This window comes from Oryctolagus cuniculus, chromosome 17 (assembly GCF_051225735.1).
Source record: "Oryctolagus cuniculus isolate XC-2025 breed Fujian yellow rabbit chromosome 17, ASM5122573v1, whole genome shotgun sequence".
NCBI lineage: Eukaryota > Metazoa > Chordata > Mammalia > Lagomorpha > Leporidae > Oryctolagus > Oryctolagus cuniculus.
The window spans coordinates 8,175,328-8,198,633 of record NC_142883.1 but is presented as its reverse complement, the minus strand read 5'-3'; positions in this window follow the sequence as shown (position 1 = coordinate 8,198,633).

The following is a 23,306-nucleotide window of genomic DNA, read 5'->3' as shown; positions in this document are numbered from 1 at the left end:
ATTCCCATTCATCTGTTGGAGTACAGGTAATATTCTTTAGCTGTCATGTTTGTGTGTTATAGGAAAATTTTCAAGGGAGTATGGTCCAATCAGTTTGGCCTCTCAGGATCATAGACTGGCCTTGAAACACTTTCATTCTCATTATCTGCTCTTCCCTGTCATATTTCACATTGAATTCAGAACTTTTCAAGGAACTGAGTGCTGAGCCCGCTCTTGTGTCCCGTTCATTGCTGGAACTGCAACCTGGGGAGGCAGAATAGGTCTTCCAGGGGCTGGAGTGGGGGCTTCCTTTGACCCCGGTTTTGTTCCAGTTTCATTATCCAGCATTTCCTCCCCCTTAGTCCCTTTCCTCTCAAACTGGAGCCATTGGCAACTGGCAAAGGCCAGAGCTCATTGTGCCCTTAAAGGAAAGGTAGCCATTATTGTGCCTCCTAGACCCTCCAAACCTTTTAGAAGCACATCTTAGAGGGCTTCCTTTCTCAGCTCGGTGAGTCGTCATTTCCAGAGTTTTCAAAGACCTATAAAACCCAATGCTCTTACGGGGACAGTGTCAACTTATATTCCAGACGAGCATGGCATGCCTGTGCTAGTGATTGGCTGAGAGCTGTTACCTTGTCACAAATAATGCAGCAGAAATGCTTCAAAATGATCTGGGGTTCCAAAGGAGTATGGGGAGCCAACAGAAGGAATAAAAGCCATTTTTGAAAGATTTACTAATTGTAGAGAGTAGTGCTTAATTCTGGTTTTTTTTGTAAGTCAATTGCTACATGTGATGGATGTGGCATATCCATTTTTAGCCAGTTATTGTCAATTTTCTTCAGATTCTGTTACAACCCATCCCTCTCTCTGCTCACCCGCACAATAGCTCCTAAAATAAGCCTCCCCTCCTTTCTCACCCCAATAATCTTACTCCTCAGAAAAAGAATACTAATTCCTAGGCCAAAGGTACTCAAACCATCTCCCATTTTTTCTTGAAGATCTATAAATAATCAGAGCATTATGAAATTGAGATTATAATTATTGACCTGCTAGCACCAGGACTATGAGAAATATGGGTATGGAAGATAATGCCACATGGGGTTATGTTGTTTTCATTGCCTTGTCCTTTTTTCATTCTTTCCTGTTTGAATATGGAAAAAACAGTTGGGTGCTGTACTTGCAGTCAAGAGCTAATGAAACAAAGGCACCACACCAGCAATTTTCTGCATGTGGGGGAGGCAGAGGGCATGAAATATCTTCTCTTCAGCCTAACCCTGCATTGCAACATTAAATGAACATAGGAACCACAAAAATATCCAAAGAAACCAAAAAGATTGACAGTATCTTCTGTGGTAAGTTTTTCACCTGCTCAACCTCTATAAAATCTCTAAAAAAAAAAAAAAAAACACTAGAGTTTTTTTTTTTTCCTAATTTCAAAGTAGGACTTCATTATTCTAGGGGAATAAAAAAAAACTAACTAAAAAGCATAAGACATGAGATTAAAAGAACCCAACACCTGAAGGTAACTTTTTCTTTTAATTGGGGGATATGCATTTTCATTCTCTGTGTGTGTTCCCATGAGCCCGCGCTTTTAGCAATAATTTTGATCACATTTGATACACTTATCATATTCATGCTAGGCTTCATTGCATCACCTAACAACCATCAGTATAATTCTTGCTATCAGATCACCAGTGATATGCACCTCAGTAGAACCATGTATTCAGCCTTGCCCCAACTGATGGGAAATCATTGTTACACCAGCATCTCTGCGGCTGTCACTGTGAGAGCAATTTTACAACCCGATCAATAACCTCTGAACAGATGAAGTTCCCATGTCTTAATTATCCACACCCATGGGAAGAGTAAGGTGAGCCTGTGACAAAAAGATTTGCTGGGTATAGTTCATCAAGGTTGCTCTGTTCTGCTTGCCCTGGAGGATTTATCTCTACCCATCTCTGGATTCTTCCTGTCTGTCTAGCACTAAACCCACTTCTCCCTTTCTCTTAGCGTTTCCCTTCATTTGGTCTCTTTCCTTCCCAGGTCTGCATCATCTATCCAACTCTGGCTTAATTTATCCCCAAGTCCTAGTCCTGCCTGGTAGACCCTGCTGTATTATGGTTCATGCCCCAGCATGACACCCCACCACAACTAAATAGCTTAGCCCTATCTCCAATGGCCTTGCGCTAATCCTCCGTGAGACTCTTGTCTTAGTTAACATGGGCTGCCATGGCAAAATGTCATAGACTGGATGGCTTAAATGATAGTTATTTTGTTTTCTCACAATTCTGGAAACTGAAATGTCCAAGATTAAGGTGCCAGCTGGGTTGGCGCATGGTGAGGGCTCTCTCATTAACTTGCAAATGGTCATCTTCTCACTGTGTCCTCACATGACAGGGATAGAAATGGAGATGGCAACAAAGAGACAGAATCTACCTGCTCTTTAAGGCTATCAATCCTAAAGAAGTTGGACTCTGACAAATGTATTTAACCACAATTACCATCTAATGCACCTATGTCCTAATGCAATCAAATAGGGATTAGACTTTCAAAGTATGGTTTTGGAGGAGTGGACATTTGGCACAGTGACTGGGCCAGCACTTGGGATATCCGCATCCCATATTTAAGTGCTTGGGTTTGAGTCCTGGCTCTAAGTCTGATTCCAGCTTCCTGTTAATGCCACAATATGAGAGGCAGCAGGTGATGCCTCAAGCACTTGGGTCTCTGCCATTCACGTGATTGACCAGGCTGAGTTTCTGGCTCCTGGCTTCAGCCTGGTCTTGCCCTGGCTGTTACAAGCATTGAAGCAGCAGATGAAAGATTCTCCTCTCTCTCTCTCTCTCTCTCTCTCTCACTGTCCCCTCCCTCTCCCTCTCTCTCTTCCTCTTCCTCTCCCTTTCTCTCTCTCTCTGCCTTTCAAATAAAAACAAAATGCAAAACAAAAACATTTTAAACTACACATGAATTAGAGATGGGGGACATGATTCATTCCATAACACCTTGCAAAGATGGTACAGATTTCAATACCTTCATGATGCCAGATTCCTTCCTAGAAGGAATGCTCCTACTCCACAGATGATGGTAACACCCTGGGAAGCAGGTTAGATTGTACACCTGGTATAACTGCACTGCACAGCAAAGCCATGTTCAATGCTGACAAAATGAATTCTCATAAATGTTCAGACTTTCTTTCAGCTGAGTGTCTCCCAGCTCATTTCTCTGCCTTAAAAATAGCACACCTCAGAGTTACTTCTTTTATTACAAACTCGTCTGGCTCCCAAGTCACAAACCAGCAGCAAATTTTAGCTAATCAATGTTTTATGGCTGTAATTAAACTATGCACTTACAAATAAAATGTACTGCTTAAAATCAGGTCCCAATTTCTCAAAGCTGCATTAATATTTATAAAACGATTATTTCAGATGGGCACATTCTTTTACTGCTTATTAGGGAACAGAGTACGCAGGTAGGGGCAGTAAATTCCTAATTATCGTGGATGTGGAGGGTCATGATTCTTCAATTCCTCAGATTTGTCTCAACTTCCAACATTCTGAGGCCTCTTTGATGGCTAAGCTTCTGGTCTTTTTAACTGCACTGACCTTCCATGTTCAAGAGATGCTGCCTTCCAAGAGTTTGCCTCTCAGAGATGAACTGTAACTATGCCCTATGACTCTGTGGAATAAACAGAACAAATCATTCATCTTCAGCCAGTGCAGGCTGATAACGGCAGCCTCCATGCCTCCCATGAATGCTTCAGCCCAGTGGATGGCCATTTCTCTCCTTCAAACCCCCTCACCCCCAGTTGTTTCTGCCAGACCACCACCATAGACTATTATAAGCCAATATACAGCCTGCAATGTCACAATGGAATTTTTGTGGAGGTAAAAATCACATACTTATATAATAGAGGTGGGAATTGATTTGCATTGCCATAGCATGAGCTCTAAAGCCGCACGATATTTTAGAAATATTCATTAGCCTAAAAGGAAACTTTAAACAGTAAAACTGAGCTCACTCTACCAGCTGGCAACAGAGCAGAACAGAGGGGACAATACATTTGGCCAAGTTCACATCCATCTGAGCTTTGAGACTTCACAGCCTCGGTCCTTTTTGGAGGCTCAGGTTCTTTGCATGCTTGGCAGAATGTTATTTCCTGATGCAGAAAGAGAAGAAAATGGTTTTAGGGGAAGTAGCCATAAGGTTCCAACAGTATTAAATAGCTTCTTAGAAAACATTTTGATGAGCCAAGTTGCAATTCACTAGAAATGTTCAGATCATATTTACTTCTGTACATGAAAGAAGATGAAAATGTTATTTTCATAAACTTATATACTAAAAAGAGAAAAGCACAGAGGCAAGATGAACTTAGTTTTCTGTGATTAATCAACTATATGCTCCATAAAAAGCTAGTTGACTGGAAAAATATTAATGCCTCTATGTAGAATGGATTCAGCTATAGATGATGTATGTGGGCACTTAACAGAAAATTCCGAGGCATGCAGTGGTGGAGGTGAGAGATGAGGCAACCCCACCAATTAAGAATTAAGAATTCAGAGCAGAGAAATACACCTCTACTCCATGATATGCTATGAGGGCTCAAATTTCCACCATTAGAATCCTCCAATGTAATTAAGATATTTACTTCCATGTAAAACTTCAACTACATGAAAATATTAAATATGTTAAGTAGTGGTTATAAAGCATTACTTCATTCTTACATTAACATGAATAAAATTATAAATGTGTACAAGCCTGAGACAGGACAAAGAGATATTTTTATTAGGAAGAAAAAGAAGGGAATATGAAGAGTTCATACATCTGTTCTACTTGAATAAGAAAACAAAATGGTGCAAAGGTTGGGGTGTGCTGAAGAAATGGGACATCTGAGGATGGGGTGGCGTAACTAGGAAGAAGAGTCACAGCCTGGGTTCAATACCTGCCTCTGCTGCCTGCCTGTGAAAATGCTTGGAGGCAAAGATGATGGCTTAAGTATTTGGGTCCCTGCTGCCCACATGGGAGACATAGATTGAATTGTCATTTCTTGGCTTTGGCCTTGGATTAGAACTGACCACCATGGGCATTTGGGAACTGAACCAGCAGAGGGGAATTCCCTCTCTCTTTCTCTGTCTCTCTCTACCTCTCAAGTAAACAAATAGATAAATAAATTAATAAAATTTTTAAATAGGAAGAAGGAATTTTTAAAAGAAAGTCAATTGCCAAAAACGGCCTCTAGGTCATTCAGATAGACATGATTAATGGGAAATATTAAAATCATTTTGAGCAAATGTGAAAGGCAGTGAGTAGTGAATCAAATGTCAATCTAAGGAAAAGAACATGACTTTGAGTCAAATGGATGTGACATGAAAGCTACATAAATCTAAACAAATCACTTACATTTGAATATCAGTCTCTTCATAATGAATCAAGGATAATACTATTTTGCAGGGGCTGTTGAAAGAATTGTGTCTGGCACATAGTAGATATCAGGTCTTAGTAGCTAAAAGAAAGAAGGGGGCATTTTATATGCTGGAATCTTACAACTGCAAATTAAGCATCTCCAGTTTCCAGTGCCTAACCAGAATACTCTGCCCAGTCCTCTAGAGCAGGGACTTCCAGCCCTTCCTCCAACTCCATTCCTGTGCCAGTCTTGCCAGATTCTTCTCAGCAATCCTGAAACTGAGTCCACAAGAACCCCGACAAGAGTCACCCAAGGAGACCCTGTAGAATGAGTAGATCACAAGGTCTGGGGAATTGGGGGGTTAAAATGCATGAGATCTTCTTTGACGTCATTTTCTTTCTTCTGTCCACAATGCTTTACTTCCTTCACATCATCAAGGGGCTTGGCATGGAGGGGAAAGAATATGAAAGTTCAGGAAACTCATTCCCATACTGGCTGGTTCCTTCTTATAAACTTCTAGCTGTATCTCTGGATCAATTCATATTTAATATAGTGTGTTTCCCTAAGCACTTAGTTAAACTCACGATGCCACTCAGTCCCTTGTAAAACATGCTCAGCTAACATGCTGCCACTGAGAATTGGAGATCCAGAAAGAAGACTAGAAGCACCAAGAGCCCAATCCCACAGTGCCTGGTTCTCAGACAGGAATTATTTGGCAAGTGAATGCCCACCTTCCAAAGGTTGGTATGCACCCAGAAATTATCTGGAGGAATGGGTGCAATTTCATTGTAGTCTGGCAGATAATGTCAGCAGAAATGTGGCTCAGGAAACAGCCTTACTAGCTCTAGCAAAAACTAAAAGGAATAATGAAATTGTAAAAAAAGAAACAAAACAATTGATCATAATGATAGGACTAAGAGTCAAAAGGATTACATACACAAGACTAGTGTCTGCAAATACTAACTGATAGAATAAAAAAGGGAGAGAATGATCCAACATAGGAAGCGGCATACACAGCAGACTCATAGAATGGCAGATGTTCTAAACAGCACTCTGGCCTCAGAATCAGCCCTTAAGGCATTCAAATCTGGCTGAAAAGACCATGGGAGTATTTCAGGCATAGAAAGCCAAGACACTCTGGCAAAAAATAAAAATAAAAAATGACCTAAATGAAAGATCTCTACGAGTGAGATCCCAGTGGAAAGAAAGGTCACCAAAGAAGGAAATACATTTCTCTGAAGGGAGGAGAGAACTTCCACTTTGACTACAACCTTGTCTAAATATGATCAGAGTCGGCGAACTCAAAAGGCCTCCATAGCCTTGGCAACTCATGACAAGAGCCTAGGGTGATTACTGATGCCATAAACAAGAGTGTCAATTTGTTAAGTCAATAACAGGAGTCACTGTACACTTATTTCTCATGTAGGATCTCTGTCCTTAATGTGCTGTACATTGTGATTTAATGCTATAACTAGTACTCAAACAGTATTTTACACTTTGTGTTTCTGTGTGGGTGCAAACTGTTGAAAGCTTTACTTAATATATGCTAAATTGATCTTCTGTATATAAAGATAATTGAAAATGAATCTTGATGTGAATGGAATGGGAGAGGGAGCAGGAGAGGGGAGGGTTGCAGGTGGGAGGGAAGTTATGAGGGGGGAAAAGCCATTGTAATCCATAAGCTGTCCTTTGAAAATTAATATTCATTAAATAAAAGTTTAAAAAAAAGAAACAAAAAAACCTTTACCTGCTCATTTTCTAGCCCTATGACTTTTGTCCTGAAAATGATGGTTTCATCAATAATGAAATATATATATATATACTTAATTTTTGCTCAGCAATGAACGTTACATAAATTTTCTGAGACCAAATTTAATCCTTCCCTATAGCTCTGGAGTGTCCTCATACTCCAATTCCCTTTGATTCTCTATTCTCCAGAGTGTTTCAGAGTGCCCCCCACTTTTTGACAATTTTAGAATGTTTGCATGTATGTAATGAGAATCTTAAATATGGGATCCAAATCTAAACAGGAAATTAATATGTTTCATCTATACCTTATACACATAACCTGAGGGTGCTATTATACAAGGTTTTTAGAGGGGTCAGCATTGTGGCATAGCTGATTAAGCTGCCGCCTACAACGTCAGGATCCCATATAGGTACCAGTTCAAGCCCCAGCTGCTCCACTTCCCATCCAGCTCTCTGCTAATGTACCTGGGAAAGCAGCAGAAGATGACTCAAGGATTTGGACCCTTAAACCTATTTGGGAAACTTGCATAAAGTTCCTGGCTCCTGGCTTCCATCTGGCCCAGCCATAGCCATTGCTACCATTTGAGTAGCTAACAAGCAGATGAACGATCTTTCTCCCTCTCTCTGTGTAATTTTGCCTTTCAAATAAGTAAAATAAATCTTTTTTTTTTAAATTTTGGTAAATTTGGGCATGGAAAAAAGTTTCATGATGCATAATTTTTCACTTGTAGCATCATGTGTTGACTTTCAAAAAGGCTTAGGTTTAGGAGCATTTCAACGATTGGGTTTTAAATTAGGGTTGCCGGCCGGCGCTGCAGCTCACTAGGCTAATCCTCCGCCTGCGGCACTGGTACCCCAGGTTCTAGTCCCGGTCGGGGCGCCAGATTCTGTCCCGGTTGCCCCTCTTCCAGGCCAGCTCTCTGCTGTGGCCAGGGAGTGCAGTGGAGGATGGCCCAAGTGCTTGGGCCCTGCACCCCATGGGAGACCAGGATAAGCACCTGGCTCCTGCCATCGGATCAGCGCGGTGCGCTGGCCGCCCGCAGGGTGCCGGCTGCGGCGGCCATTGGAGGGTGAACCAACGGCAAAGAAAGACCTTTCTCTCTATCACTCTCTCTCTCACTGTCCACACTGCCTGTCAAAAAAAAAAAAAATAGGGTTGCTCAACCTGTATCGTGATTCAGGTGAGTTTTGTTAGAGCCATGTTGGGGGACATGTTCAGATGACTTTTTTTTTTTTTTTTTGACAGGCAGAGTGGACAGTGAGAGAGAAAGAGATAGAGAGAAAGGTCTTTCTTTGCCGTTGGTTCACCCTCCAATGGCTGCCGTGGCTGGCGCACTGCGGCTGGCGCACCATGCTGATTCGAAGCCAGGAGCCAGGTGCTTCTCCTGGTCTCCCATGGAGTACAGGGCCCAAGGACTTGGGCCATCCTCCACTGCACTCCCTGGCCACAGCAGAGAGCTGGACTGGAAGAGGGGCAACCGGGACAGAATCCGGCGCCCCAACCAGGACTAGAACCCGGTGTGCCGGCGCCACAAGGCAGAGGATTAGCCTAGTGAGCCACGGCACCGGCCCAGGTGACCATCTTTACCATCCTAGAGCCCTCAGATCTACTATAAGATACAAAAAAATAGCATGTAGACATACTAAGTACATATGGGGAACTCTGAGAGGACCCTCACAGATCATTAGGCTTCTGTTTGTTATACGAGAGAAGTCTGCTACAAAAATCCCACTCAGGCCAGCGCCACGACTCACTAAGCTAATCCTCAGCCTGCGGCGTGGGCACACCAGGTTTTAATTCCAGTCGGGGCGCCGGATTCTGTCTCGGTTGCTCCTCTTCCAGTCCAGCTCTCTGCTGTGGCCCGGGAAGGCAGTGGAGGATGGCCCAAGTGCTTGGACCCTGCACCTGCATAGGAGACTAGGAGAAGCACCTGGCTCCTGGCTTCGGATCAGCGCAGCACACCGGCCATAGCAGCCATTTGGGGGGTGAACCAACGGAAAAGGAAGACCTTTCTCTCTGTCTCTCTCTCTCACTGTCTAACTCTGCCTGTCAAAAAACAAACAAACAAACAAACAAAAATCCCACTCAGCATGTTTGGAGCCTCCGCTGTTTCATGCAAACCCACTGAGGAGGTCGCAGACCCCAGTCCCTCTGGAAATCCCTCCAGGAACCAACAGGAGCTAAAATGTTCTTTGGTCTACTACTCATCACAGGCCACTGTTTCAGACCCAGTTTTCGTCAGTCAGTTGGTGACTAATTTTTGTCCTTGTCTGAAGAGGTAGCTACCGTCCATCCAATTGTCTATCACTCTGTGTATCCCATTTATCTGTCTCCTTGTATATGAAATACTTTTTTAATAGAAAAAGCTAAGTAGGGGCCGGCACTGTGGCTCACTTGGTTAATCCTCTGCCTGCGGCACCGGCAGTTCATATGAGCACTGGGTTCTAGTCCCAGTTACTCCTCTTCTAGTTCAGCTCTCTACTGAAGCACGGGAAGGCAGTCGAGGATGGCCCAAGCACCTGGCTCCTGGCTTCAGATTGGCGCAGCACGCTGGCTGTAGTGGCCATTTAGGGAGTGAACCAACAGAAGGAAGACCTTTCTCTCTCTCTCTCTCTCACTGTCTGTAACTCTACCTGTCAAATAAAAAATTTAAAAAAAAATCTAAGTGTATTATTTACTATAAAATTTCAAGAAGATAAGCAAGAGCATAAAACTCACTATTCTTAAATCAACAGAATATAATTACACATACTACATAATAAACATTTACAAATTGAATATCAAGGCCAGCACCGCAGCTCACTTGGCTAATCCTCCGCCTGTGGCGCCAGCATTTCATATGGGAGCCAGATTCTGTCCCAGTTGCTCCTCTTCCAGTCCAGCTCTCTGCTGTGGCCCAGGAAGGCAGTGGAGGATGGCCCAAGTGCTTGAGCCCTGCACCTGCATAGGAGACTAGGAGAAGCACCTGGCTCCTGGCTTCGGATCGGCTCAGTGTGCTGGCTGCAGCACACTGGCCATTGTGACCATTTAGGGGGTGAACCAACGGAAAAGGAAGACCTTTCTCTCTGTCTCTCTCTCTCTCTAACTCTGCCTGTCAAAAAAAAAGAAAGAAAGAAAATGAAGATCATACACATTTTAATATTCATTTTTTTGACAGGCAGAGTTAGAGAGAGAGACAGAGAGAAAGGTCTTCCTTCCACTGGTTCACCCCCCCAAAAATGGCCACTATGGCCGGTGCTGTGCTGATCCGAACCCAGGAGCCAGGTGCTTCCTCCTGGTCTCCCATGCGGGTGCAGGAGCCCAAGTACTTGGGCCATCCTCCACTGCCTTCCCAGGCCACAATAGAGAACTTGACTGGAACAGGAGCAACCAGGACAGAATCTGGCGCCCCAACTGGGACTAGAACCCAGGGTACCGGCACCGCAGGTGGAGGATTAACCAAGTGAGCCACGGCATCAGCTTGTTCTTCATTTTTTACAAATCTCCCTATAGTGACTTTCCTGTCAATGTGTGCTTCTATATTTGTTTTGATTGTCTAATTCTTTTGTGTGTGTGTGTGTGTGCTTATTTGGCCAATTTGTTTGGCTGCTGACTACATCTTTCTCTTTTTCAATGTCTTGCTGTTTCTACCTTGGCTCCAAGTCTATAGATTAGGGTTGGGTTCTTCATAGCACCAACAGTTCCCCAGTCAGCTAGGTGAGGTGTACTGGTATTATGCTGCCAGCATTGTGTGCTCTAAGTGTCTTCCTGTTCAAGTCCTTTTTTTACAAAAAGATTTATTTATTTGAAGGCAGAATTACATAGAGGCAGAAGCAAAGAGGAGAGAGAGAGAGAGAGAGAGAGAGAGAGAGAGAGAGAGAGAAAGAGAGGTCTTCCATCTGCTGGTTTACTCCCCAGATGGCCAAAATGGCCAGAGCTGAGCCAATCTGAAGCCAGGAGCTTCTTCAAGGTCTCCCATGCAGGTGTAGGGGCCATCTTCCACTGCTTTCCCAGGCATAGCAGAGAATTGGATCAGAAGTGGAGCAGCTGGGACTCCAACCAATGCCCAAATGGAATGCTGGCACTGTGGGCAGCGGCTGTACCTGCTATGCTGCAGGGCCTGCCTGTCTCCAGGCAAATCTGTAACCCACAGAGGCCTCATCAATTATGGGGTGAAGATTCATAAACTTTATAGCTTTCATTTAAACTATCATGTTCAAAAGTATCAGTTAGGGGTGATTTAGAAGAAACATCAACACAGAAATGTCCCAACCTTTTTTGTTTGCTTGCTTTTATTATAATTTTGTTCTTGGATCCCGGAAAGGGAAATGATTATAGTAAGGACCTCAAGGGCTTGTTTGGTGAATATTTTCGCAGCAATGACTGTAATGTCATAGTTGTGTTAATTATGCATGCACATGCATGTGTAAGAATGTTTTGATCTAATAAAAATTAAGTACAATGTGTGATACAGGATTAGATCTAGAAGTCAGAGAAGTTACTAAAAGGACTTTACTGGGGCCATTCATGAAATGGAAGCAAGCTTTGCAAATAACAACATCATCAGTAAAAACAAACATCCTTCCTTTTTCATTCTAAAGTTGTACTTATGAAATGCATGAAGCTTGTATTGCTTAAATAAAAGGTTTCTTTGGAGAAAATTCAGTAAAAAATTTAAAAAATAAAAATTATCTGGCATAAAAAAATCCTGAGTTTGGCTATTGTCTGTAATTACAGAAGTGAAGATCCTTATTCCTTGAAAATATGCCCTTATTGATTTAGTATTGAAGGTGCAAGATTTCCACAACTAACTGCCAAATGGTTAAGAGAGAGAGAGAGAGAAAGATTGGAAAAGCGGACACACAGATCATAATAAATGCAGATGGTAAAACACGTAATTTGAGTAAAAAGGTATATGAGATTTTGTTTTCTTAAACCTCTTTTCTGAGTGTAAATTACTTCAACTTAAAAGTTAAAAATCAACATGCTAATTTGTGTAAGCAAAACAAAACAAAAACACGGGGATCATATGATTGTCTAATGATCTGTGCTTATAACCCTCAATACACAAATTACAGCATCTGAGGTGCAAAATCCCTAAGGAACTGCCACTGACCTTTGTCTCACATTTTCATTTACTTTGTTTTCTGGTTTATATCAGAAGTTGTTGCCTTGTCTAAGATAAAACAACGTGTCCAGACTACAGGGTCTTCATCTCTATGGTTGAGAAATGTGTGAAACACGGTTGCTTGAGCTCTCTCTACCCCAGAATTTATACTAAAGTTTCCTGAGAAGATAATGGTCAAGTTCGTCCTTTCTTTTAGTTGAAACAGGAGAGAACAGAAAGTACAGTTCAGATTCCAGACAGCATCCAGTCTATTCTAAGAGAAAATGGTGAGTTGATTGAAGCACACAGACACACATAGACAGACACACACACAGACACAGACACAGACACTTTCACCTTTAAATCCAAGAGTATAGACAGTTTCACTCTTGTTAGGACGGATACCATGTGTGCAGTTTCTGGTTTTGTGTAACATAGCAACGTTTGCTCTGTGGGTAATAACAGCATCTAAAATGACATAATAAAAAAAGAATTATCTGCGATTAGAAGTGAACTGTTAAAACTACTCTGGTCACTGCCAAAAATCAAGGGAGTTTATTATTTCAGTAGCTGCAGTGAAAAACCCCTCTGGGTGCCTCGAAAACTCACCCCCTAGGGTTTTCCACCCATCCTCCTCACTGACGTGGTAATGGGCTTTGTTAAATTCAAAGACAGTTACGTCAGCAATCTGTGGCCTCTTGTGGGTTTTCTAGGCCTATAAAACACACAAATTATACCAAAATATTGGCCTGAAAAATTAGTAAGCTATAGAGTTTGTGTTATTTTAGCCGAGCTTTACTGGAGTAAAAGAAACTCAGGGACCCTAAAGCTCTATAGTCCCCTGGCTACTTCATTATTTTCTTTTTCTGACGGGCTGATTCTGATACATTAATACAGGGCAGGGGGAGGGGAGGTTACTCATTATGAGATTCCTTTTAGTATTTTTGTCTTGTTTTGTCTTGTTTGACAACCAAAGAACATTTTGGCAGATGCTCATCAATGTTACATTTCTTATGCATTTATAAAGCAACAGTCTTTGGATTTTGATTAAAATTGAGTGGTCAAGTTAAATTCTAAAATTAGCTTGCTTTTTTGGAAACTTTCATCAAAAACTCTGAAGATTATAGCATCCTCGGTAGCATGAAGCAACTACCTGGGGGGAATCACATCCACACAATTGCAGGCATGAGTGTGGTACAGTCGTGGAACGGAAGTTACAAGTGCAGCTTTGTGTGAGGCACATTGGGAAACAAGGCAGGAAGTGAAACTGATCATGGCTGCGGTGATCCACCCGTGCATGTAGTTAACAAGGAAAGGCATTTCAATATGGCTTCCAACCACTTGGCTTGAAGATCAAATCTATTCTCACCAGTTGTGAACTAAAGTAGTTAAGTTCTAAACCTTCTTTTCTTCACTGGAGTGAAGCTGAGGGTAATATGTGCACTAACTAATTCATGGTAGGGTTTGGAGACACAATGCATAACAAACAAAAGTACCATGGATAAGGGCTCCGAAAACTATCTCTCCTAGTACAAGAAGTTCCCGTTAGAAGTAGAGATCCTCATATAAGGAGTCTGAAGCCCATTAGAATGACAACATATGACTCTGAAGAGATAGATTGCCCAGAGCTCTTATTATTCATAGTTATGTGCTGTGAGCTACAGGGTGTTGGACTCCAGAGGTCTTCATAATATTTCTTATCAAGTAGTGAGATAATTTTGGCTAATAATTGGGAAACATAGTTTTTAATAAAACTATGTTTATTTTAAATTACATTGATTTTAATATGACATTTTCCACTAAACAGCCACATAACTTTCAAAACTTCAGTTATTGAGTGTTCATTTTTTTAATTTCCACAAATGTTAGGGTCTCCAAAGGTCAAAATCCAGTGGGGAAAAGGAGGCTTTGTTGAATAAAGTTATTTACATAGTTAATCAGGAGTAAAGCCCAGGAGAGATGCAAATGACCTTGTTTCCAGAACGGAAACAGTAGCATAGTCTTTGGCCAGCACTCACACCCTAGAGATAAACAAAAGATTTTGCTTTCTTCCCTTGGCCCTCCTTTGTGTATGTGATCTTCCTTGGTTTCAGTTTTCAAGTTTACAGAAACAATCTTCTGGATGAACCAAGGTCAAAACAGCAACCTGGGGTTTAACTGCTGATCAAGCAAACAGGATGTCCAAATATTTCCCCAAAGCAATAAACCATGAGTTAATGGTGTCATTCCCACCCATAATGCCCCCTTGGACCAACAGGAAATGTACTTTCTTTTGTTGGCCATGTGGAGAAGTATGCATTTTAAACACTATATAAAACTGATCACACCACAATTTCCAGATCCATCTAAGGCAAGAAAAACCCAGGGAAACACAGGCCTAGTATCTTGCCAACAGCATTTCTCACTCTTCTATTGAATTGCCATGTAATCTGGATGCCCCCTTTATATTTAAAAAAACAATGGAGGTACACAGACTTTAGGCTATAGTTAAGAAGACATTGATTCTGCTTCAGTACCTGTCTCTGTGTGATATTATGTAAGTCGTCTCAAACTAATGGGTCATATTCTAGAAGTTTTGATTTAAATTCTGAACACCAATTTTTTACAACCTACTGCTCTTGAAAAAGCTTTACCAGAGGTTGTTAGAAATATCATCAAAACATATCCTGGTAAGAAAGAGAGAATGTGAAAAACATCAGCCAAAAAGGGCTTTTAGAAGATGGATAAGATCTTAGTGAGTTCAGAAACATCCAAGAAATGAGTAAGACCAGGGCAGGCATTTGACCCAGCAGTTAAGATGCCTGCAAACCACATCAGAGTATCTAGGTTCAGAGTACCTGGTTCCAGCTCCTAACTCCAGCTTCCTGCTTATGCAGAGCTGAGGGAAAAGCAAGTGATGTTTCACATAATAAGGTGATGGCTCAAGCAACTGGGCTCTGTCACCAGCGTGGAAACTTCCACTGAGTTCCAGCCTTCCAGGTTCAGTTAGCCCAGTCCAGCCTGTTACTGCAGGCTTCTAGTGAGTGAACCAGAGGATAGATGGAAGTACCTCCCCACTTCTCTCTCTCTCTCTCTCTCTCTCTCTCTCTCTCTCTCTCCCTCTCTCTCTCTCTGTCTTTATCATTGGCTCTCAAAAATAATTTTCAAAAAAAGAAAGAAAAAAGACTTGAGCAAATGGTCCTTTACAGGTTAGGACTCATGCCTGCACAATATCATTCTTCTAACTTTTCAGGGAGAATTCATCAAAAATTATTGTATTAAGTTCATGTTAAATCATAAATTTGAAGTTTTCTTTTCACATTATTGTGTAACTCTCCTTTAGCTACTCTATTCTTCTCCATCTGATAAAACTACTTTACTGGTTTTCTGCTCTTGCTTTAACTTCAAGTCCTGTCTCATTTGATTTTTGGAATCCAATTTCTCTCTTCCTTGGATCTTGAAAACTAAAATGATTAATTTGTGTTGATTGAAGCCACTGCTCTTTCAGTATTTCTTCATAGAAACATAGAAAATCACTACGTATGGTGTTTTGTGTTTTAACACAATAGACATGTATCTCTCCTTCTGCTGTCTTAAAACCTAAATATTATGGGGCTTTTAAAATTTTACTTTAACCCAGCTTGATCTATATAGCTCTCATTCATTCACTGTATGTGCTAGGATATTATATATAATTTTCAAAAATTATCCAATATCAGCTCCTTTGAGACTTGAGGAATTTTTCTAGTATTTTTTTATATTAAGAATTTTGAAATGAACTTTAAAAAACCTTTTAATTTATTTACTTGAAAGTCAGAGTTACACAGAGAAAGAGAGGCAGAGAGAGAGCCAGGGGCTTCTTCTGGGTCTCCTACATAGGTGCGGGCAGGAGCCCAAGCACTTGGGCCATCTTCCACTGCCTTCCCAGGCCACAGCAGAGAGCTGGATCAGAAGAGGAGCAGCTGGGACTCAAACAAGCACCCATATGGGATGCCTGCACTGCAGGCAGCAGTTTTACCTGCTATACCATAGTGCCGGCTCCTAAAAAGCATTTTTTTGGAGACTTATACATGATTTTCTCCAAATCACACATCTACTAGTAGAATTGTTGGGTCAGGATCTGTGCAGTATAACAGCCTCACTGCTCAGTGCTATGATTCCCTCCTAAGTGTTGTATCCTGTTCAAATCCTCCTACTAGTGCATAAAAGTTCCTGTTAGTCTTCCTCTTTGCCATGCTTGATAGCCATCAGACTTCTTAATTATTGACAATGTGATGAATTAAAAAAGAGAAATCTCGTATATTTCATTTAGCTTCTTCTGACTCCCAGGGAAGGGATGTCAACAAGACTTTGGAGTTTGTTCAGTTGACTTTCTCATCCATATGTCCACTTTTCTATTGGGCTGTTTTCCAGTTTCTAATTGATTTGTAATAATTTATGAATTCTAGATATTAAATCATTACTACTTATTACTTCTAATTTTCTAATAGCATGGAATTTCTTTTTACTTTAATTGTATTTTTTCTTGAAATAATGTTTCATGTTGAAAACAGACAAATTCATGAGTCTTTTTCAGTTATGATTTGTGGTTTTTTTCTCGTTTCAGAAATCTTTCCTTTATCTGAGGTTATAGATTCCTCTGATTTAAAAAAAAAAAACTTTTTTAAATACATAAATCTTCAATAAATCTGGAGGTGATTTTTTATCTTAAATAGATACTGTTTTTCCCTTGTATGAATAACCAAAAAAAAAAAAAAAAAAAAAACCTCGAGCCACTTACCAGTTTTCTGTCTCCCTAACCAACTTTAATGATACTTCTGCTCCATGTCGAGTGTCCATGTATACATGTGTCTGTTTACTGGACCTCTTTCTACATCACTGCCTGGCGTATTTTAACTCCTGAGCAAATAACAAGCAGCCCTGATTACCACATTGCTGGACGGTCGTGCCATCTGTTGTATGCTTCCACTATACTTTGCTTTTTAAAACTATCTCTAATAGTTGTGATCTTGTGGTGCTCCCTAAGAATTCCAGGAACTGCCTGTCAGTGTCCATAATAAACTATGTTCGGAATTGAATTGTAATCTCAATTACATTATTAGATAATTTGAAGAAAAACTATACCTTTATTACATTATTCATTGTTCTCATCAATGATCACACTATTGTTTGATCATTTAGTTGGCACTTTGAGCATTTCTTCCTAGGTCCATTATGCATCATTTTTTTTTTCATTGTTTCTTACAGGTAAATAGAAATGCTAATATTTATGTATGCTAAAAATTCACTTGGCCGGTGCCGTGGCTCACTAGGTTAGTCCTCCGCCTGCGGCACTGGTACCCCAGGTTCTAGTCCCGGTTGGGGTACCGGTTCTGTCCCAGTTGCTCCTCTTCCAGTCCAGCTCTCTGCTGTGGTCCAAGAAGGCAGTGGAGGATGGCCCAGGTCTTTGGGCCCTGCGACTGCATGGGAAACCAGGAGGAAGCACCTGGCTCCTGGCTTTGGATCAGCGCAATGCACCACTGGCCGTAGTGGCCACTTGGGGGGTGAACCAACAGAAAAAGGAAGACCTTTCTCTCTGTCTCTCTTTCTCTCACTGTCTAACTCTGCCTGTTCAATTAAAAAAAATTCACCTGGCAAACTTCTTGACTTCTTATAAATTACAACAATTTATAGAAGTTATGGAATTTTTCTAGTAGACAATTATATTGAATGATATTAACAGCTATTGTATGTTTACACTTTTTAAAAAAGGTATTGCTTTGTAGCTTTTAAATATAGGAGAGTATTTCAAAGTGTTTATGGAAAATGTACATTATGAAAAAAGTATGTGTGAATTTCAACACTTTTTTTGCCCCAAAATAAACTTATCCTTTAACTTCATTCTTTCATGATTGTTTTGGAATATTGTTATCTGCTTTTCTTTTGTTTACATGATCTATGGAAAAGATACTTCAGTTACAATAGTCAATCCTTAAAAAGTGCTAAAATCTACCTGCAAACTGCCTCTGCCCAGTTTTATTTGAAGGAAGGGTAATAGTGGTGGACACTTTTGTTTATTGATTTAGTTTCCTAATGTAATACTAATTTACACATGTTTTACTTTTAAAAAAAAATCCAGTTGGGTTTTTTTTTTTCCTCAAAATTATCCACTTCAGCCAAGCATTCAATTATATATCATCAATTTGCTCACTGTATTCCTTAATCTTTTAAACATCTCTGATGCTTCTTTAATGAATGCATGGTATTTGCAAATATGGGCATTTTATTCTTGGTGTCCCTCTCTTTCCTGAAAATCTCATTGACCACTTTAAATCAGCGTTTCATGTGGACTTCTCTCCTGAGCGCCTGTGAAGTGTTTTCAATTGTACCACAAATATATTCATCCTGATTAGTTTTTAATTTCCTAACACAGCATGTGCAGCCTGAAACTAATGCCTCTCCCATCACTCAGAAGTTCCTCCTCCACTCAGAAGTTCCCCCTCCTGAGCTAGGTAACTGCTCATGGTAGGAGAATTCTTGCACCCTCTTAGATTGCTACAGCTTATTTATTTATTTATTTATTTTTGACAGGCAGAGTTAGACAGTGAGAGAGAGACAGAGAGAAAGGTCTTCCTTTCATTGGTTCACCCCCCAAATAGCCGCTACGGCCGGCACTGCGCCGATCCGAAGCCAGGAGCCAGGTGCTTCCTCCTGCTCTCTCTACTGCCTTCCCGAGACACAGCAGAGAGCTGGACTGGAAGAGGAGCAACCGGGACAGAATCCAATGTACCAACCAGGACTAGAACCCGGGGTGCCAGTGCCACAGGTGGAGGATTAGCCTAGTGAGCTGTGACGCCGGCTGCTACAGCTTATTCTTTAACTTCTTCTCTACCTGGTCCCCAGAATTCCAGAAACACAACCATGTCTCCTATGTTGCTATCCATCCCTCTCCATTTCTACCCCACAAACCAAAAATATCATTTTAGCGCTTCATTTCTGGACTATTCTGGTACAATTTGAATATACCTTACTACTTCCATACCGTTCCCTTTCCAATGCATCCTGGTTATCACCCTCCACACACAGTAATCTTTATGTGATTGTAAAGATAAAGACATCTGGCGGAGCTATACAATATTTTATTGTCTACATAGAACATGTTGGGTAGATAGAGAAACACTACTATTTATTTTTAAAATGTAGAACAGAAAATTCAGATCCCTCTTAACTTTCTAAGGGAACTAATATCAGATCAATATTGAGCTTTATGGTCTTTCATGACTCCAAAGCCTTACTTCTTGTATGAAATTACAAGTTTTCCCACATCAGGGGCTGTCACTTAAGCTATTTTTCCAATTCTTACACTCTGCGTTCTGACATAGGAGATTCCCAACGAATGCTCATCTGCTTTTTAACCACTGGAGGAATATAGAAGTGAGGTATTCTTGATTAAAGAAGCATATTAGGGCCTTTTATCAAATTGTCTTGCTGAGAAGGGTACCATGTCTTAAACAAACTATTCTTTCATCTACTAGTCATGAAAAATGCATGTCTACCTAGAAAGTTAACACAGGGTTAACACAGAGAAAACTCAGCATGAGCAATTTTAATAAGAGGATAAATCAAAAAAGAGAGATTCAGTCTTGTCTACTCCTACTGTTTAATTCTGAAAAGAGATGAAAGAAAAATAATGAGAACACCTACCCTCGGTGAATGGACCCTCACTCACACACATACACACATATTTAATTGATTCCATGATTTATATGGTGTTCTTTACACTCTTTTTCTACCCACTCTCAAAATTGCAAATATTAATCATTTTCCATGGCCAATTATAGGGGTTAAAGCCTGGTACCATCTATGTCTACAAGCTATATGACATCAAACAGAAATGTTCTCTGCTTTCTTTTTCCCCACCCTCATCTCCCAGCTGTTCAAATACCATGGAACAATCTCTAAGGGAAATAAATTAAGTTATGCTGGTAAAGAACTATGCTTTTAAAAAAAAAAGCAAAAAAAAAATTCTCTTCGGAAAGACAAAATCATGTGAAACACTCCAGAAAGTGAACATATTCTTTATACATCGATTTCAGTGTAGGATATAAAGAGGATAGCCTGCAGACTTAAACTGCTAAAATCAAGACCGTAACAGCTGAAAATTTTCTGACTGCTTTTTTTTTTTTTTTTTTTTTTGACAGGCAGAGTGGACAGTGAGAGAGAGAGACAGAGAGAAAGGTCTTCCTTTGCCGTTGGTTCACCCTCCAATGGCCGCCACGGCTGGCGTACTGCGGCCAGCGCACCGCGCTGATCCGATGGCAGGAGCCAGGAGCCAGGTGCTTTTCCTGGTCTCCCATGGGGTGCAGGGCCCAAGCACCTGGGCCATCCTCCACTGCACTCCCTGGCCACAGCAGAGAGCTGGCCTGGAAGAGGAGCAACCGGGACAGAATCCGGTGCCCCGACCGGGACTAGAACCCGGTGTGCCGGCGCCGCTAGGCGGAGGATTAGCCTAGTGAGCCTGACTGCTCTTGGCATGGGGTCATGCTATGGTCTTGAGGTCAAGGAAACAGCTTGTAAGTGAGCTTCTCTTGGTTTAAACACTTACTAAAGTTTTTAAAAATGTGATGCATAGGATGCCCCATTTTCCACACTAATCTGGGAGGAGAATGAATGTGATAAAGCCACAAAGCAAACAGATGCTATTGAAAGGACTTCCTTTGTTCTTTCTTATTCAGTTAATGAAGACTCCTATAACCTTCCTCACCTTCTCAACTAAATATATGAATTGAACGTTTTCTTCTCTGGGGTCTGAACCACCTGGGATTCAGGACCATCCCCGACAAGAATATATGGACTACAAACTTGCATGTGGGTAGGGCAGAGGTCTTCATGGAATTGTATATACAGTGCTTTATGTCAGTCAGAATAAACTACGTTATTTTGCAATAATGAAAAACTAAAACACTTGGTAGGAAAATGCGATGAAAATTTTTGACTCATCCTATATATTACAGAGAGAAATGATTGACAGGGGGATTTTCATGCCAAAGATAAACTGAGCTATAAGTTAAATAATGTTACATTCCAAGATATGTTTTTAGGATCCCCAGGCAAGGGAAGGACATGTGGCATACACAGGTCTTCCACCCAGAAATGATATGCTTTATATTCTTATTCAATCCCATTCACAGCTTTGATCCCAAATGGGCAGGGGCACTCTGTACTCTCATATTCTTAGTAAGGAGTTGGGAATAAATGGGAGCAGATGGGGTGACCTCAGCCCACTTTATGAAAGTTGAATCAATCATACCTTTTGCTGTTTGTCTTACCCCAAATATCAGTACTGTGCCTATGAGTAGAAACCGTCTTAGAATAGTCAGAAAAGATGGGTGTGAATATTATATACCACAAAAGCATCTCCCAAAGCAATCCAGGAAATGGAAGCCTGGATCAGATCCCATTCCATTTTATTTGGTCTTTTGCTTGGACTTTTCTTCTTCCTTCCTTTTCAATCAATCAATAAACCTCTTCCTGGTCTATACTCTTGGTGTTTTCCTTCTCATATTTTTAAAATACTTCACTTTCCATCTCCTACTGTTACACTGTGAATTCTCTGGAACAGGGTGATATATTAAGAAAACTCTCTTGTGATATTTTTAAAGCTTTAAAAGCCTTAATGACACGAATTCATTACTTTTTTTCCCACTCATCATCATTTCATAACTTAACAGTTTTCAGCCTGACTTTAGTAGCGCAAAGAAAGATTTGATTCCTGTCTTTGTAGAATCACAGCTCCTCTTAGAGAAATGGCACATCGACAATGAACAACCACAAGAAAAAATAAGGACAAAAGTAGTGTAATGTTGCTTCAAGTCCATTTCACTAATAGTAACTACTCAATTTTTGTTTGTTTGTTTTGTGTTGTTTTGTTTTGACATGCAGAGTAGACAGTGAGAGAGAGAGAGAGAGAGAGAAAGGTCTTCCTTTGCCGTTGGTTCACCCTCCAATGGCCACCACGGCCGGCACACCGCGCTGATCCGAAGGCAGGAGCCAGGTGCTTCTCCTGCTCTCCCATGGGGTGCAGGGCCCAAGCATTTGGGCCATCCTCCACTGCACTCCCTGGCCACAGCAGAGAGCTGGCCTGGAAGAGGGGCAACTGGGACAGAATCCGGCACCCCGACCAGGACTAGAACCCGGTGTGCCGGCGCTGCTAGGCAGAAGATTAGCCTAGTGAGCCGCGGCGCCGGCCGTAACTACTCACTTATTCTTCAACTCCTGTGCGTGGATCATGTATCTGCAGAAACAGTGTTATAAGGGGTGACAAGCTGAGATTGTCAGAAGCTTCTTGCCTACGTTCACTGAATGAAGACTGCAAAAGAGTTAAGTCAGAAAGCATAGAATACAATAAAGACTACATATAGAGAACTGGAATTAGACATTTTACTCAGAAGTGGAGCACTTGTGGCTTATTTCAATGATCTAAATGGAAGCAAAAACTGAGTTTTTCATTTCCTTGCTTGCTTTTTAACTGATTATCAACATATAGTCTTAATTATTGAAAAAAAATAAAGGTAAGCCCCCAATTATCAGAATTTCCTCACCCTTTTGTGTACCAATTGAAGTACCAGGGCCTGGGCTTTCTCTTCTTTATATATCTGTAAGGTGTCACCTTCAATGCCTTACCTGTATCATCTTTCAAAAGTGTGTGTGTGTGTGTGTGCCTGTGTGTGTGATTTTCTGAAATTATTCTTCTACCCCCTGGAGTCCCCTGCAGTGAACTGGCTGCCTGGCCTGTTTTTCTTGCTTTACACTGGGCTCAGTGGACCATGTGACTTGGCTGGTTCCATAAAAATGAATTTGCAGCAAAAAGAGCTTTTTCATTCTGTTCTGATACGGTCACAAGAGGCCGTCTGGGTAGCTTAGGGAATTGTCTAACCTGTCTCTCTGGCATTTGCCTGTGGCTACTAAAACTTCGAAGCTTCAGTCCTATCACAACTTTTAGGTAGAAGTCTTGGGGTAAGGATCATAGAAGCATATCTTGGTCTCACAAATAGTTGTTTTTGCCTCTGCCTTCAGCACGCGAGTCTTATTCTTCAAAGCATGATTCTATGAAAAGAGAAATCAGAGAGCATGAT